Below are 16,180 nucleotides of genomic sequence, written 5' to 3'. Positions count from 1 at the left end.
TGGCAAACTCCCAATCCCTCTCAGCGTGTGCTCTCTTCAACTCCGAGGTGACAACCTGCTGAAAAGTCCTATCCACGTAGTTCTCTGCCTTGCGGATGCACAACACTGACTCCAGTTGCTGCTCGAGTTCTGAAACCTGGAGCTCAAGCTTCTGCAGCTGGTGACACTTCCTGCAGATGTGTTTGTCAAGGACACATGGTGCATCCATGACTTCCCACATACCACAGGAGGCACATTCCACTTGGCCGAGCTGCCCTGCCATAACTTAGCTTTACAAACTCATTATTGCTCGTGTAATAAGTGTAATAAGTAGATTAATTTACCAGTTACTCACCAATCAGCTTCTTCCCCTGTACCATGGAGGCAGAAAAAGCAGAAAAGAAAAGAGACCAAACAGCACCTCCTTCCCCTAGTCAGTGAAGTCCCTCACACATCAACTCACAGCTTTACACTCTGTCCAAACAGCACTTTCTAATGAGTAATTATTATAAATTACACTAACTAAAACATTAGTAACCTGACCAATTACAAGGTAGTTATTTGAGGGTTTTTAAACAAAGAGCTTTTTCCCCCATCCTGATTTCAGGCCCCACTCTGGACACTTGCTTTTGATTCCAGGACACTGAGGACAGGGTGCTGCCGAATATCCAGTCCGTGTTGCTGCCCAAGAAAACCAGCGCTCCGGGCACCAAAACCAAGTCAATCTGCCAGGATTTTATCAAATACCCAAAGGCTCTTTTCAGATCCACCCACAGTATCTGAAAGGGCTGATTACTGTCTGAAGTCTGCTGTACCCACACCTCTGTCTATCCCTCTTCATCTAGAACAACCAGCGTCATCTTCCATTCCTTTCACCATCATGTGTTTAACTCGCTTCTCCTTATAGACAGTCAGATATCAATGTAATAATGAAATGATCTGTGTCAGTGCTGGCCATTTCCCTGTCCTGATTTCAGACCCCACTCTGGACACTTGTTTCCCATTCCAGGACCGACTTGTATTAATATTCAGCACCACCTGTCAGTCAGAAACCTGTCTCAATGAACTGATCCTTTCACTGAACTTCCAACTGCTGCTGTCTATTTCTCGAGGGAAAGAGCTGCTCACTGAATAAGGATGTGAGGGGAATGTAACCCGGCTGCTGGTGAGAAGGTCCCGTCTTCTCAATCAAAAGCCTTTTATTTTACTACAGTGATTCCCAGATTCCCAGCTGGTCCGGTGAGGATTTTGTTTTCACAGAAATATGTTGTTAAATACAAATCTGATTCCAACATGTCAGTAACAGGACAGAATGGGAACCTTTTAAAAGGATGAAGCAACTATTTCAGTGGCTTCTCACTGTCCCCCTGAAGCCCGTGTGAAGGGGAATTACCAATAGTCTGTAATTTATTACTTCCACACCGAGTTTGAGTTATTTTTCACGTGAAAGATTGCTGAACGGAGTGTTTTCCTGTCAGTTACGGATAAGAAGTTGACAAAAATTGGCAAGATAAAGCTGTTCATAAAATAGCACCAGCAATTTGAGTCGGTAAAAGCAAAATTGTGTTTTAAAAGCGTTTTTTTAAAGCGTGACGGGAAAATAGATTTTTATGTACTTTTCCAGTCGATCACTTCTTTTCCACAGTGAAATTGGCAGCTTTCACGAATTCAAATATTCTGCCAGGTTGACAGGTTCAGCCAATGGATTTTTGTATTTTGTGCTTCGAGGTTCTCCGATTTGATCATTCATTTTATCGAATGGCCGTGTGGCCTAATGAATAAGGCGTTTGACTTCAGTGTATTTTATGAGGTTATCGGAAGATTGTAGGTTCGAGTTCTGCCACGGTCATTTTGACCCAAAGGGGTTATGCAGGGCTTTGGGGATCGAGTCAGGGACTGAACAGATTGGAAACCCGACATGGACTTGATGGGGCGAATGGCCGCCTCATGTGGAAAGAGATGCAGTGGTTTTTGTCGAGGTTCATCCCAAGCAGCTCTGTAACACAGGAGTCTGTGCTCTCCGGGCTGTTCCCAGGGACGCACACCGAGACAAACATCAACTGCTGCTGGAGGACTATCAATTCGGTGAAAGACGCCCTTTGGTCTGCCCGAAACTTGCTGGTCTTCCAGCGCAAAGAGTTGTCCAGCACCGAATGTTGCAGACTGGCACATTCCAAGGTCCAGGACTACGTGCTGAGGGACAGACTAAAGCTTGGGGCAGCCGCAGCAAAGGCTCAATGGGGAAAGACCACAGTGTAAGGACCCCCACCAAGCTGAACTGAGGGGCTGGATCCATGGGAAACCCCTCGAACTGTATCGTTGATATTTTCATTTGCTGTAAATGTGAAACTGTAATTGGCATGACAATAGTGAAATGGAAGGGTTGTGAAGAAACTCATGATAGTATAGAAGGAAACTGATCTCCCTTGCAATGTTTGTATTTTTGGTGCTGTTTGAAACTGTTTGGCAATGTAATTTTTGCAGATTTTTATTAATAAAGTATATTTTGGAAATAAAGAAAAAGTGCTGTCACTGACTTTATGAGAAGAGGGTGACCAATCAGAAGTGGGCTGGGGTTACAGCAGGTTCAAACTGCAGGAATTCCAGGTCCCTGAATGACTGAGCTGAAACTGATCAGTTTCACTGCAGGAAACACCGTCTCGGGGGAAATAACATCACAAATAATTCCATTTGACTAATTATTCAATTATAAAACAATGGGCAGATGTGAAGGTGTGATGTTACTTTTCACTGTGAGGGGAGAATCCGCCATCTGGGTAAATCAGCAACTTTATAACATCGTCTGTACGTTTGGAAAAGAAACGATGAAAACTCTCCCCATAACCCTGGTGCGGTGGAAAGGCTCAATTCAGAGATTGGAATATAACGAGAGCACAACATAAATCATTAACTGTTATTTCCGGCATAAAACACACCCCAGCTCCCGTTCCCAGGTCACTGCTGTCCCTATGAGGCGGTGGGTGACTCTGAAAAGAGACTTTGTTTTGTGTTTGAGAGAAACGGTCGAGTTTTTCGACTGCCGAATCCACAGGGAATGCAGCCCTCCAGTTTCAGAGCGGACACCACATGGTTACATCTTGCGCTTGACCTGCTCAGTGCAAGTGACCGCTTCACTGATGCTGCATTCTGCAGGAAAACCACAAAGATCCTCCCAGGCAGTGAAACTCATCTTCCCAGAATCTCCATACCAGATTGAAACAGAAAACATAGACAAAGTTCAAGAGAGTTACTTAGCATTAAAACCAATGAAATAAACCAATTCTAGAGAGATGTTGGAGCAGCTTTTTCAGAGAGATTGTGGGTGGCTCTTAAAAGAGCCGTTGTGTTTCGAGTGTTTTCACTACATGGTGGAGTTTTACTTGGAGTTGATGTACTTGGTCACTCAATTTGTCCCTTCTCACATTCCGAGCGCTTTGTTGGGTGGAAATGTTTCTTCAGGCAGTTTCAACAGCTTTGAGCCGACTTTGAGTCAGAAACCAGAAATGGGAGTACGGGACACAGACAAGGAATTGAGGCTGAACCTTTATAAATCTCACTGGTTATAGGCCTCAGCTCGAGCATTGTGTCTAATTCCATGTTCCACACTTTAGCAGGAATGTCAAGGCCTCAGAGAGGGCACAGAGGAGATTTACTAGAATGGTATCAGAGATGCACGAATTCAGCTAATGTGGAAAGAATAGGGGTCTGGGGTGTGTGAAGCTGGGGTCCGTCTTCTTCGAGCAGAGATGTTAATGAGGTAGTTAATAGTTGTGTTCAACATTGTGAAGAGTTTTTATAAGAATAAAGAAGTTTGACTGCAATTAGACAGAGCCTTGGTGAGATCACACCTGGAGCACTGTGTACAGTTTTGGTTGCCCTTACCTAACGAAGGACATACTTGCCTTAAAGGAAGTTTAACAAAGTGTCACTCGATTGCTTCCTGGGATGAGGGAATTGTCCTTTGAGAAGAGATTGAGTCGACAAGGCCGATATTCCTCGTACTCGGCCCTGTGGGACTGGGTCGGCCCGGACCTGCTGGAAGTATACGAGAGTATGCTCCTGGCCGGCAGCATGTCAGAATCCATGAGGAAAGGCATCATCACCCTCATTTACAAGCGGAAGGGGGAGAGGGCAGAAATCAGAAATTGGCGGCCCATCTCACTGCTTAATGTTGACTACAAGATTCTGTCCAAAGTCATAGCCAGTCGAGTCAAGTCTGCTCTGGAGTTGGTGATTCACCCCGATCAGACCTGTACTGTACCCGGCAGGAAGATCTCTGATAGTCTCGCACTACTCAGGGATACGATCGCCTACGTACGGGACAGAAGGGTGGAAACCTGCCTCATCAGCCCGGACCAGGAGAAGGCTTTTGACAGGATATCGCACACCGACATGATGGACGTGCTTTCCAAAATGGGGTTTAGGGAGGGAATCTGCAATTGGATCCAACTGCTCTACACAAACATCAGTAGCGCAGTCTCAATCAACGGGTGGGAATTGGAAAGTTTCCCGATCAAATCTGGAGTCAGACAGGGCTGTCCTCTATCCCCGGTCTTGTTTGTTTGCTTTATTGAACCCTTTGCTGAGTCTATTAGGAAGGATGCGAGCATAAGAGGGTTGACAATCAAAGGCAGCGGAGGCACTCAGGTGAAAACCTCCCTGTGCATGGATGATATTGCCGTCTTCTGCTCGGATCCGCTGTCCGTGCGCAGACTGATGAGCATCTGCGACCAGTTCGAACTGGCCTCGGGAGCCAAAGTTAACCACGGCAAGAGCGAGGCCATGTTCTTTGGGAACTGGGCTGACCAATCCTTTGTCCCCTTCACCGTCAGGTCAGATTACCTGAAGGTGCTGGGGATATGGTTCGGAAGGGCCAGGGCGTGCACCAAAACATGGGAGGAGCGAGTAGCCAAGGTACGACAAAAGTTGGGTATGTGGGGGCAGCGAACTCTCTCCATTGTGGGTAAGAACCTGGTCATCAGGTGCGAGGCGCTCACGTTGTTGCTCGACATGGCACAGGTCTGGCCCATACCCCACTCCTGCGCTGTGGCAGTCACCCGAGCCATTTTCTGCTTCATCTGGGGATCTAAAATGGACCGGGTCCGGAGGGACACGATGTTCAAATCTCTGGACAAGGACGGAAAAAATGTACCCAACGTGGCCCTCATCCTGATGACCACCTTTGTGTGCGGCTGCATCAAGCTGTGTGTAGATCCCCAGGACGCAAACTCCAAGTGTCACTACGTGCTGAGGTTCTATCTGTCCCTGGTGTTGTGAAGGATGGGCTTGGCCACATTGCCGCGGAACGCTCCATGCAGTTGGACCGTGCCGTACCACCTATCCTTCGTGGAGCAGTTTCTGTGGGAAAACAACTTTGACCACCGGTCCATCAGGCAGTGGTCTGCACGGAATGTCCTCAAGGCCCTACGGGAAAAGGAGACGGTGGATCCTGTCGCATGGTTCCCTGAGCAGACTGTCAAAGTCATTTGGCGGAATGCCTCATCACCAGAACTTTCAAACAAGCACCAAGACGTAGCTTGGCTGCTGGTGAGAAGGGCCCTCCGCCCTCCCCATCAGATCCTTCATGCACACCCGACGTCTCGCCCCCTCCGCACAGTGCCGCCGCGGTGGCTGTGTTGGGGAAGAGACGGTCGCCCACCTCCTCCTGGAATGTGTTTTCGCAAAGCAGGTGTGGAAAGAGATGCAGTGGTTTTTGTCGAGGTTCATCCCAAGCAGCTCTGTAACACAGGAGTCTGTGCTCTCCGGGCTGTTCCCAGGGACGCACACCGAGACAGACATCAACTGCTGCTGAAGGACTATCAATTCGGTGAAAGACGCCCTTTGGTCTGCCCGAAACTTGCTGGTCTTCCAGCGCAAAGAGTTGTCCACCACCGAATGTTGCGGACTGGCACATTCCAAGGTCCAGGACGACGTGCTGAGGGACGCACTAAAGCTTGGGGCAGCCGCAGCAAAGGCTCAATGGGCAAAGACCACAATGTAAGGTCCCCCCCACCAAGCTGAACTGAGGGGCTGGATCAATGGGAAACCCCTCGAACTGTATCGTTAATATTTTAATTTGCTGCAAATGTAAAACTGTAATTGGCATGACACTTGTGAAACGGAAGGGTTGTGAAGAAACACATGACAGTATTGAAGGAAACTGATCTCCCTTGCAATGTTTGTATTTTTTGGTGCTGTTTGGAAACTGTTTGCAATGTAATTTTTACAGATTTTTATGAATAAAGTATATTTTGGAAATAAAAAAAAAATATTCCTCAGAATTTCGAAGAGTGAGAGGTAATCTTACTGGCACCTAAAAATCTTAAGGGATTTAACAGGGTAAATGCTGGGAGGATGTTTCCTCTGGCTGGGGAATCTTGAACTAGGGATCACAGTCTCAGTATAAATGGCTCAATCATTTAGGACTGAGAAGAGGAGAATTTTTTTACACTCAAAGCATTGTGAATCTTTGGAATTCTCTATGCACGGTGGTTAGCACCGCAGCCTCACAGCTCCAGTGACCTCGGTTCCGTTCAGGGTATTGCCTGTGCAGAGTTTGCAAGTTCTCTCTGTGACCGCGTGGGTTTCCGCCGGGTGCTCCAGTTTCCTCCCACAGCCAAAGACTTGCAGGTTGATAGGTAAATTGGCCATTGTTAATTGCCCCTAGTGTAGATAGGTGGTAGGAGAATGGTGGGAATGTGGTAGGGAATATGGGATGAATGTAGTATTAGTATAAATGGGTGATTGTTGGTCGGCACAGACTCGGTGGGATGAAGGGCCTGTTTCAGTGCTGTATCTCTCTATGACTCTAGAGCTGTGGATGCTCAATCATTGGGTATATCCAAGAGAGAGATCGATAGGTTTTTGGATACTAAGGGAATCAAGGGATCTGTGCTAGTGTGGTAAGATGGAGTTGATGTAGGAGATCAGCTGTGATCTTATTGAATGGCAGAGCTATTTCGATGGGCCGAATGGCCTACTCCTATTTTTTATGTAAAGAACTGGACCATTAACCCGAGCTTCTCTTCGCCACAGTTGTTTCCGGACTGACTGAGTGTTTTCAGTATTTTAGTCTTTTTCTTTCTGTATTTCATCCTTTTCCCATTTGACTATTTGCTGTGAAACTTTCAGCGTTGTGCTTAATTCTTTGTGTCGTTGTGTTTTCTTTATTTGAAGCAATGTAAATAGTATCCTGAAATGAATTTGCCAAATGGTTGGGCAAATTGTTACAACCAGTTTTTGAGCAAGTTCTCCACATACACCGTGAAGGATTCCTTCACATTTGTGAAGACCATACAGGACTTGCATATCGATAGCAATGCCGTGTCCATGTGTTCATTTGACATTGCTAGCCTATTCACCAATGTACCACTTAAGGAAGCCATAGATATTTGCACTGCAGTGCTATATCATGGCAATCTCGACCCGTCACCATTGTGTGAATCCGTATTCATTGAACTTATGAACTCGGCAACTTGCACAGTTGAGTTCAGTTTTATTGACACCATGTATCGCTGGTGTTGCCATGGGATCCCCTCGAGGCCCATCTCTCACAAACATCTTTGTTGGATTCCATGACAAACCTGTTTTTAAGGGAATGACACCTAACCTCCGACCTCTTGCATATTTCCAATATGGAGATGATACGTTTGCTATATTTGAACCCACAGTTGCATGAAATAATTTCCTTGCACGTCTTCCTGGGCTCCATCCTACACTCAAATTCACCTTTGGAATGGAGCAGTCAAATGAGTTCCCTTTCCTTGATGTACTACTTGAGAAATCTGCTAAGGGGTTTTCTACCACGGTCTATCGCAAACCTACCTTCCCAGGTCAATGCACGCGTTGGGATTCTTACAGTTCCATGTGCTATAAGATTGGCCTTTTCGGCAACCAATCACTGACCGACATTGGTTCCTGGTCCAGCAACAACTCAACCTCAAAATCCTCAGACCTGCTGAGTGGTTCCAGCATTTCTTGTTTTTATTTCAAAATACTCATCCTTGTTTCTAAATCCTGATGTGTTCTCACCTGTCCCAACCTCCTTCCTCCCTCCGTAACCACCTCCCTCCCTCCCTCCGGAACCACCTCCCTCCCTCCGTAACCACGGAGTCTTATCGAAAACCTCATAAATAGGGCTGAGCCATTTGCTCACCATGCAAGCTTGATGCTGAAACAGGGCGAATCAAAGACATCCTGCATTACAATGGCTACACTGATCAGATCATTTCTATCTGTATATCACACAAACTTATAAATGGGCTGAAGGACGTCATTTTGAGCCCTGAAAAGTGCCCAGTCTCCCTCAAATTACCCTGGAAGGGTAATATATCCCCAGTATTTGAGTAACAGGTGAAGCTCGCTATTTCCTGCTGTTACTATGCAGGAGCAACAGGTGTGGTGTTCACCACTAACAGGATGCTGCTGTCAAGCAAAAGAGCCGTCCTGCCTATCACTCAAATAAGTAACGTGATATATGAATTTCAATACCAGTGTGATGCTAGGTTTCTAGACCGTACATCCCAAAACTGGCGGATTGTATCAAATAACATGTCCCTTCCGCTGTTCGCAATGGGCCCTACCCAACCAACCCGTGCTTGCAAAACTCAAAACACAGTATCCAACATGAGATGTGATTCCACATTAGGACAACATTTGCTAAATAATTCTCAGTGTGCTAAGAATTACACTGACAACTGATTTAAGACTGTCAGTAGGGCTCGCAGTGTGGTGCATTGGTGTGTACTGTAAGCTACATACATTAATACACAGGGCCCTGTTCTTTGCAGACAGAAAGAACATGCACACATATTGTGCCAGTTTCAGCTAAACAAAATAAGTGACAGCCATTCACTTGCTCATTCCACAGGGCAATGCCTTGACCAATCAGTGTCAAGCTGCCTGGTTTAAATTTCAAACAAAGCTGGGCAGTTATCTGTCAGTTCCCATAAACTGGTGCATTCTGAATGGCAATGCCTCGACCAATCAGAGTTCACTTGCCAACCAATCAGCACTCTCTTCTCATACAGAAGAAAGTTGTTGTTTTCCTTTAAATTGGTATTCTTGTGGATTGCCCTGCTGAGTGCAAGACGAAAACAACTGGCTACCAAAGTTTGGACAACATGTCACTATTTTCACGAAATGATTACTTTTATTTTCAATATAAAAATATAAAGCAATGTGAGTGTAACATTTACAGACAAATTCTATTACTTCACATTGCCTGATTCTTTCACACTGACAGACTATGTGAACTACTGTCCCGATTTTGCAGTTCTCACTTCCAGTTAGCAAATGTCAGCAATCTGTGATACAGTGCAGTTTACAGACCAGACCATCAATCACAACATGCAATAATTGTTCAGCTTATGTTGGACTGGTGGGATTTAGAAATACTAGGAATTGAGATGAGCTGTTATTGTATTTAATTATTTGTTTCATGGGATGTGGACGTCGCCAGCCAGGCCAGCATTTATAGTCCATCCCGAATTGCCCATGAGAAGGTGGTGGTGAGCTTCCTTCTTGAACCACTGCAGTCCATGTGGGGTAGGTACACCCGCAGTGCTATTAGGAAGGGAGTTCCAGGATTTTAACCCAGCGACAGTGAAGGAATGGCGATATCGTTCCAAGTCAGGATGATGTGTAGCTTGGAGGAGAACTTTCAGGTGGTGGTGTTCCCATGCATCTGCTGTCCTTCTCCTTCTAGGCAGTAGAGGATGTAGGTTTGGAAGGTGCTGCCTGAGTAGCCTTGGTGCATTGTTGCACTGCATTTTGTAGATGGTACACACTGCTGCCACTGTTCGTCAGTGGTGAAGGGAGTGAATGTTGTGTACGTGGTGCCAATCAAGCGTGTTGCTTTGTCCTGGATGGTGTCGAGCTTCTTGAATGTTGTTGGAGCTGCACCCATCCATGCAAGTGGATAGTATTCCATCACACTCCAGACCTGTGCCTTGTAAATGGTGGACAGGCTTGGGGAGTCAGGAGGTTAGTTACTCACCGCATGCTTCCTATCCTCTGACCAGCTCATGTCGTCACACTATTTATAAGGCTACTCCAGTTCAGTTTCTGGTCAATGGGAACCCCCAGGAAGTTGATAGTGGGGGATTCAGCGATCGTAATGCCGTTGAATGTCAATGGGAGATCGTTAGATTCTCTCTTGTTCGAGATGGTCATTGCCTGGCACTTGTGTGCCGCGAATGTTACTTGCCACTTATCAGCCCAAGCCTGGATATTGTCCAGGTCTTGCTGCATTTCTACATGGACCTCTTCAGTATCTGAGGAGTCGTGAATGGTGCTAAATTTTGCAATCATCAGTGAACATCCCCACTTCTGACCTTATGATTGAAGGAAGGTCACTGATGAAGTAGTGAAGAAGGTTGGGCCGAGGATACTACCCTGAGGAACTCCAGCAGTAATGTCCTGGAGCTGAGATGATTGACCTCCAACAATCACAACCATTTTCCTTTGTGCTAGGTACGATTCCAACCAGTGGAGAGTTTTCCTCTTGATTCCCATTGACTCCAGTTTTGCTCTGGCTCCTTGATGCCATACTCAGTCAAATGCTACCTTGATGTCAAGGGCAGACACTCTCACCGCACCTCTTGAGTTCAGCTCTTTTGTCCTTGTTTGAACCAAGGCTGTAATGACGTCAGGAGCTGAATGGCCCTGGCGGAACCCAACTGAGCGTCACTGAACAGGTTATTGCAAAGCAAGTGCCCCGTCGATGACATCTTCCATCACTATACTGATGATTGAGAGTAGACTGATGAGGCAGTAATTGGCTGGGTTGGATTTGTCCTGCTATTTGTGTACAGGACATACCTGGGCAATTTTCCACATTGCCGGGTAGATGCCAGTATTGTAGCTGTACTGGAACAGTTTGGCTAGGGGCGCGGCAAGTTCTGGAGCACAGGTCTTCAGTACTATTGCCGGAATATTGTCAGGGCCTGTAGCCTTTGCTGTATCCAGTGCCTTCAGTCGTTTCTTGATATCACGTTGAGTGAATCGAATTGCCTGAAGACTGGCATCTGTGATGCTGGGGACTTCAGAAGGAGGCCGAGATGGATCATCAACCCAGCACTTCTGGCTGCAGATTGTTTCAAATTCTTCATCCTTATCTTTTGCACTGATGTGCTGGGCTCCCCCATCATTGAGGTTGGGGATATTTGTGGAGCCACCTCCTCCTGTTGGTTGTTTAATTGTCCACCACCATTCATCATTGGATGTGGCAGGGTGTAGATCTGATCCGTTGGTTGTGGGATCACTTAGCCCTGTCTATTACATGCTGCTTCTGCTGTTTGGCATGAAAGTAGTCCTGGGCTGTAGCTTCATCAGGCTGACGCCTCATTTCAATGTATGCCTGGTGCTGCTCCTGGCATGCCCTCCTGCACTCTTCATTGAAGTAGGGTTGATCCCCCAGCTTGTTGGTAATGTTAGAGTGGGGGAATATGCCGGGCCATGAGGTTATAGAATGTGGTTGACTGCAATTCTGCTGCTGCTAATGGTCCACAGCACCTCATGGATGCCCAGTTATACATTGCTAGATCTGTTCAAAATCTATCCCATTTAGCACAGTGGTAGTGGCACACAATACGATAGAGGGTATCCTCAATGTGAAGACAGGACTTCATCTCCACAAGGACTGTGCAGTGGTCACTCCTACCAATACTGTCATGGACAGATGCATCTGCGGCAGGCAGATTGGTGAGGATGAGGTCAAGTATGTTTTTCCCTCTTGTTAGTTCCCTCACCACCTACTGCAGACCCAATCGAGCAGCTATCTCCGTTAGGACTCGGCCAGCATGGTCAGTAGTGGTGCTACCGAGCCACTCATGGTGATAGACATTGAAATCCCCTAGCCAGACTACATTCTGTGCCCTTGCCACCCTCAGTGCTCCCTCCAAGTGGTGTTCATCAGTCTCTCGCTGTCTCTTGCTGGTTTGCTCAGTACCTTTCTCTGTCTGTTCATTTCTGAGTCCTGATAATCTCTTCCTGGTTTTCTGTGTGTCTTTCTCTGCCTGCCTCATTGTCGGTGCTGTTACTCAGTGTCCTTGTGTCATTGTGCAGTGAGGGTGAGTCCGTCAGCACGTGTGTTGCTGAGTCCAGGATTCTTGAGCATTCAGAGGACAATCCTATTTTTGTAAAAACATTGGGGAAATGAATATATTTCACTAACGGGCAGCTAAAATTTAAGCCAACAGTTAGCAGAGCGGCGCAGCAGAAGCATGCTGTGCCCATAACCCAGAGGTCGATGGATCGAAACCATTCTCTGCTATTTATGTTCGGTAATAATACAAACAGTTCACTTTCAAAACATCAAGTGTTTCCCTATAATTACAAGATGCGCTCGATTGCGATCAGCTGGTTTGCTCAGTACCTTTCTCTGTCTGTTCCTTTCTGAGTCCTGATAATCTCTTCCTGGTTTTCTTTGTGTCTTTCTCTGCCTGCCTCATTGTTGGTGCTGTTACTCCGTGTCCTTGTGTTATTGCGCAGTGAGGGTGAGTCCGTCAGCGCGTGTGTTGCTGAGTCCGGGATTCTTGAGAAATCCGACTGCAATCCTATTTTTATAAAAACATTGGGGAAATAACACAAACAGTTCACTTTCTAAACATCAGGTATTTACCCATAATAACAAGATGCTTCCAAAGGCACTCGATTGCAATCAGCTTCTTCCTTCTGGTGAACACATCAATCAGCAACAAATCACTTTTGCTCACACGAACACAAGCTGCAAACACGGACCAGCCGAGTCTCTCCCACTTTGTCAACCCCCTTCCTGCAGAACCTCCTCTCCACCACCAGATGGTGATGTTGGCCACAATAAAAGCAGGACAAATGGTCACAGTGAGGAGACGGTCAGAAACAGAAAATAAAACAATAACAGGGGAAACCTTTACACAACAACAGGGTACATCTTTACACAACAGAAAACATATTTACACAACAGGAAATACCGTTACACAACAGGGAGAATACAATCATACAAATGCCTTGTTTCTCCATCTCAGTCTCGTTGTCTCTCTGTCCCTCACTTTTGCTTCCTCACAGTCTATTAGTTTTCTGTGTGTTTTTCTCTCTGTCCCGTTGTCGATGGTGTTACTCAGCGTCCTTGTAACATTGTGTAGCCAGGCTGAGCCTCCCAACACCTGTGTTGCTGTAATAAAAACAGAAAATGCTGGAAATGCTCAGTAGGTCTGGCAGCATCTGTGCAGAGAGAAACAGTGAACAGTTCATGTCTGTTTCGTTAGCTCACATTAACTTTGTTCTCTCTCCACAGATGCTGCCAGACCTGCTGACTATTTCAAGCATTTTCTGTTTATGTTTCAGATTTCCAGCATCTGCAGTATTTTGCTTTTGTATGTGTGTTGCTATGTCTGGGACTGTTTGAGTGCAATGCTATTGCTTTATAAACAGCGTTGAAACAAACATTTATCTCGCTAACACACAGCACTAATACACAGCTGGATATAACCAGCAGCCTGCAGCAGAGGGCGCAGTGGAAGTTTATTAACACAAATAATTCACCAACACTATATTTACTGCTATCCCCAATCACACCACGCTTCATCTTAACACATTTTACTCTTTATTTACATCAACTTCTTCCTTCCAGTCAACACTTCAATTTGGAACACAGCTTCCAAATCACCTTTATTCACAAACCCGAACACACACCAGCCCAGACTTTCCCCTTTCTGTCAACCCATTCCTGCTTCACTGCCTCTCCACCAACAGTTGTTGTTAGAATCATACAATCATAGAATGGCTACAGCACAGAAGGAGGCCATTCAGCCTGTCGAACCCGTGCTGGCTCTCTGTTAGAGCAACTCACCTCATTTCACTCCCCAGTCAGTTCAATTTTGGAGGTGGGAAAACTTCTCGAACTAATAATTTGGGACAAAATTAATAGTCCCATGGACAAATGTGGGTTAATTCAAGAAAGCCAGCATGGATTTCTTAAGGGAAAATCATGTTTAACTGTCCTGCGGGAATTTTTTGATGAGGTAACAGAGAGGGTTGATGAGGGCAATGCTGTTGATGTGGTGTACATGGACTTTCAAAAGGTCTGACAGAATCTGAAAGGTCACTGACCTGAAACGTTAACTTTGCTTCTCTCTGTACAGATGTTGCCTGATCTGCTGACTATTTCCAGCATTTCTTGTTTTCATTATGGCACAGAGTTCCCTTTTCAAACTTACAGAATTCACCACAATAATGTACTCTGAGATTCAAGTTAAATATCAGCCCAATATTTACACACATTATGAGTTTATAAGTTTCAGTATTAATTCCCATTAGTGCATCCTGACATATACATTAGATATAACATAACATAAGAACAGAAGAAATCGGAGCAGGAGTAGGCCATTCGGCCCCTCAAGCCTGCCTCGCCATTCAGTAAGATCATGGCTGATCTGCCCCAGACCTCAACTCCTCTTTCATGCCTGCTCTTCATAGCCCTCAACTCTCCAATATTTCAAAAATCTATTTACATCCTCTTTAAATACTTTCAGTGATTTAGCCTCCAATACTGTCTGGGGTAGAGAATTCCAGACATTCACAACCCTCTGAGAGAAGAAATTCCTTTGCATCTCAGTTTTAAATGAGTGTCCCCTTATTCTGTAACTATGTCGCCTAGTTTGAGATTCCCCCACGAGTGGAAACATTTTCTCAGCATCTTCCCTGTTAATAAAAACAAGAAATGTTGGAAATACTCAGCAGGTCTGGCAGCATCTGTGAAGAGAGAAGCAGAGTTAATGTTTCAGGTCAGAGACCCTTCTTCACCCTGTTAAGCCCCCTCAGAATCTTGTACGTTTCAAAAATATCACCCCTCCTTCTTCTGAACTCGAATGAATAACCTGTTTAGCCATTCTTGATTAGTCAACCCCTTCATCTCAGGAATCAACTGAGTGAATCTCTTTTGAACTCCTCCATTGCCAGTACATCCTTTCTTAAGTCTAAATCTCAAGTGTGATATCAGATTGAGAGAATCTGAAAGATAGTATAACCTGAGATACAAACTGAGATTTCAGTTTAAAACTCCCTCGGATTGTGAAACTAAAAGATACAATAGCAATTTAATTTGTATAGACTGTGCGTTGGATCACATTCCAGCTCTCATACAGTATCAGACTGGAAGATACTGTAGCAATTCCATTAGTGCAGACTCAGCTCTACATTACAGAGCAGGGAACATATTTAAACAACCGGGAACACTTTTACACAAGACGGATCATATTTACACAACTGAGAAGATCTTTACCCAACAGGGAACAATTTTACACAATAACAGAGAACATCTTTACACAACAGCGAATATAGTTACACAACAGAGAACATATTACACAGCAGGAAATATCTTTAAATGGACACAGGGAACATCTTTACACAACAGAGAACACAATTACATAAATCATCAGTCTTTCGCTGTCTCTTGCTGGTTTGCTCAGTACCTTTCTCTGTCTGTTCCTTTCTGAGTCCTGATAATCTCTACCCGGTTTTCTGTGTGTCTTTCTCTGTCTGTTCCCTTCTGGGTCCTGATAATATCTTCCTGGTTTTCTGTGTGTCTTTCTCTGCCTGCCTCATTGTCGGTGCTGTTACTCTGTGTCCTTGTGTCATTGTGCAGTGAGGGTGAGTCCGTCAGCACGTGTGTTGCTGAGTCCGGGATTCTTGAGAAATCCGTACACAATCCTATTTTGATGAAAACATTGGGGAAATGAACATATTTCACTAACGGGCAGCTAAAATTTAAACCAACAGTTAGCAGAGTGGCGCAGCGGAAGCGTGCTGGGCCCACAACCCAGAGGTCGATGGATCGAAACCATTCTTTGCTATTTATGTTTGGTAGTAACACAAACAGTTCACTTTCAAAACATCAAGTGTTTCCCGATAATTACAAGATGCGCTCGATTGCGATCAGCTTTTTCCTTCTCGTGAACACATCAATCAGTAACAAATCACTTGTGCTCTCACGAACACAAGCTGCAAACACGGACCAGCCGAGTCTCTCCCACTTTGTCAACCCCTTCCTGCAGAGCCTACTCTCCACCACCAGATGGTGATGTAGGCCACAATAAAAGCAGGACAAATGGTCACAGTGAGGAGACGGTCAGTAACAGAAAATAAAACAATAACAGGGAAAACCTTTACACAACAACAGGGTACATCTTTACACAACAGAAAACATATTTACACAACAGGA

The 16,180-nt window shown here is 45.4% G+C and overlaps 1 non-coding gene across 1 annotated transcript; it reads left to right on the top strand.

The window, feature by feature from the left end:
* Positions 1 to 15,740: 15,740 nt before the first annotated feature.
* Positions 15,741 to 15,812, top strand: trnav-cac (transfer RNA valine (anticodon CAC)). The gene has a single exon. It is a non-coding gene; the product is annotated as a tRNA-Val (tRNA).
* The last annotated feature ends 368 nt before the right edge of the window (positions 15,813 to 16,180 follow it).

The sequence above is a fragment of the Heterodontus francisci genome, unplaced genomic scaffold, assembly GCF_036365525.1.
Source record: "Heterodontus francisci isolate sHetFra1 unplaced genomic scaffold, sHetFra1.hap1 HAP1_SCAFFOLD_184, whole genome shotgun sequence".
In the NCBI taxonomy this organism is placed as follows: Eukaryota; Metazoa; Chordata; class Chondrichthyes; order Heterodontiformes; family Heterodontidae; genus Heterodontus; species Heterodontus francisci.
Note: the sequence above shows the minus strand (reverse complement) of the source record. Positions and strands in the feature narration are given on the sequence as shown.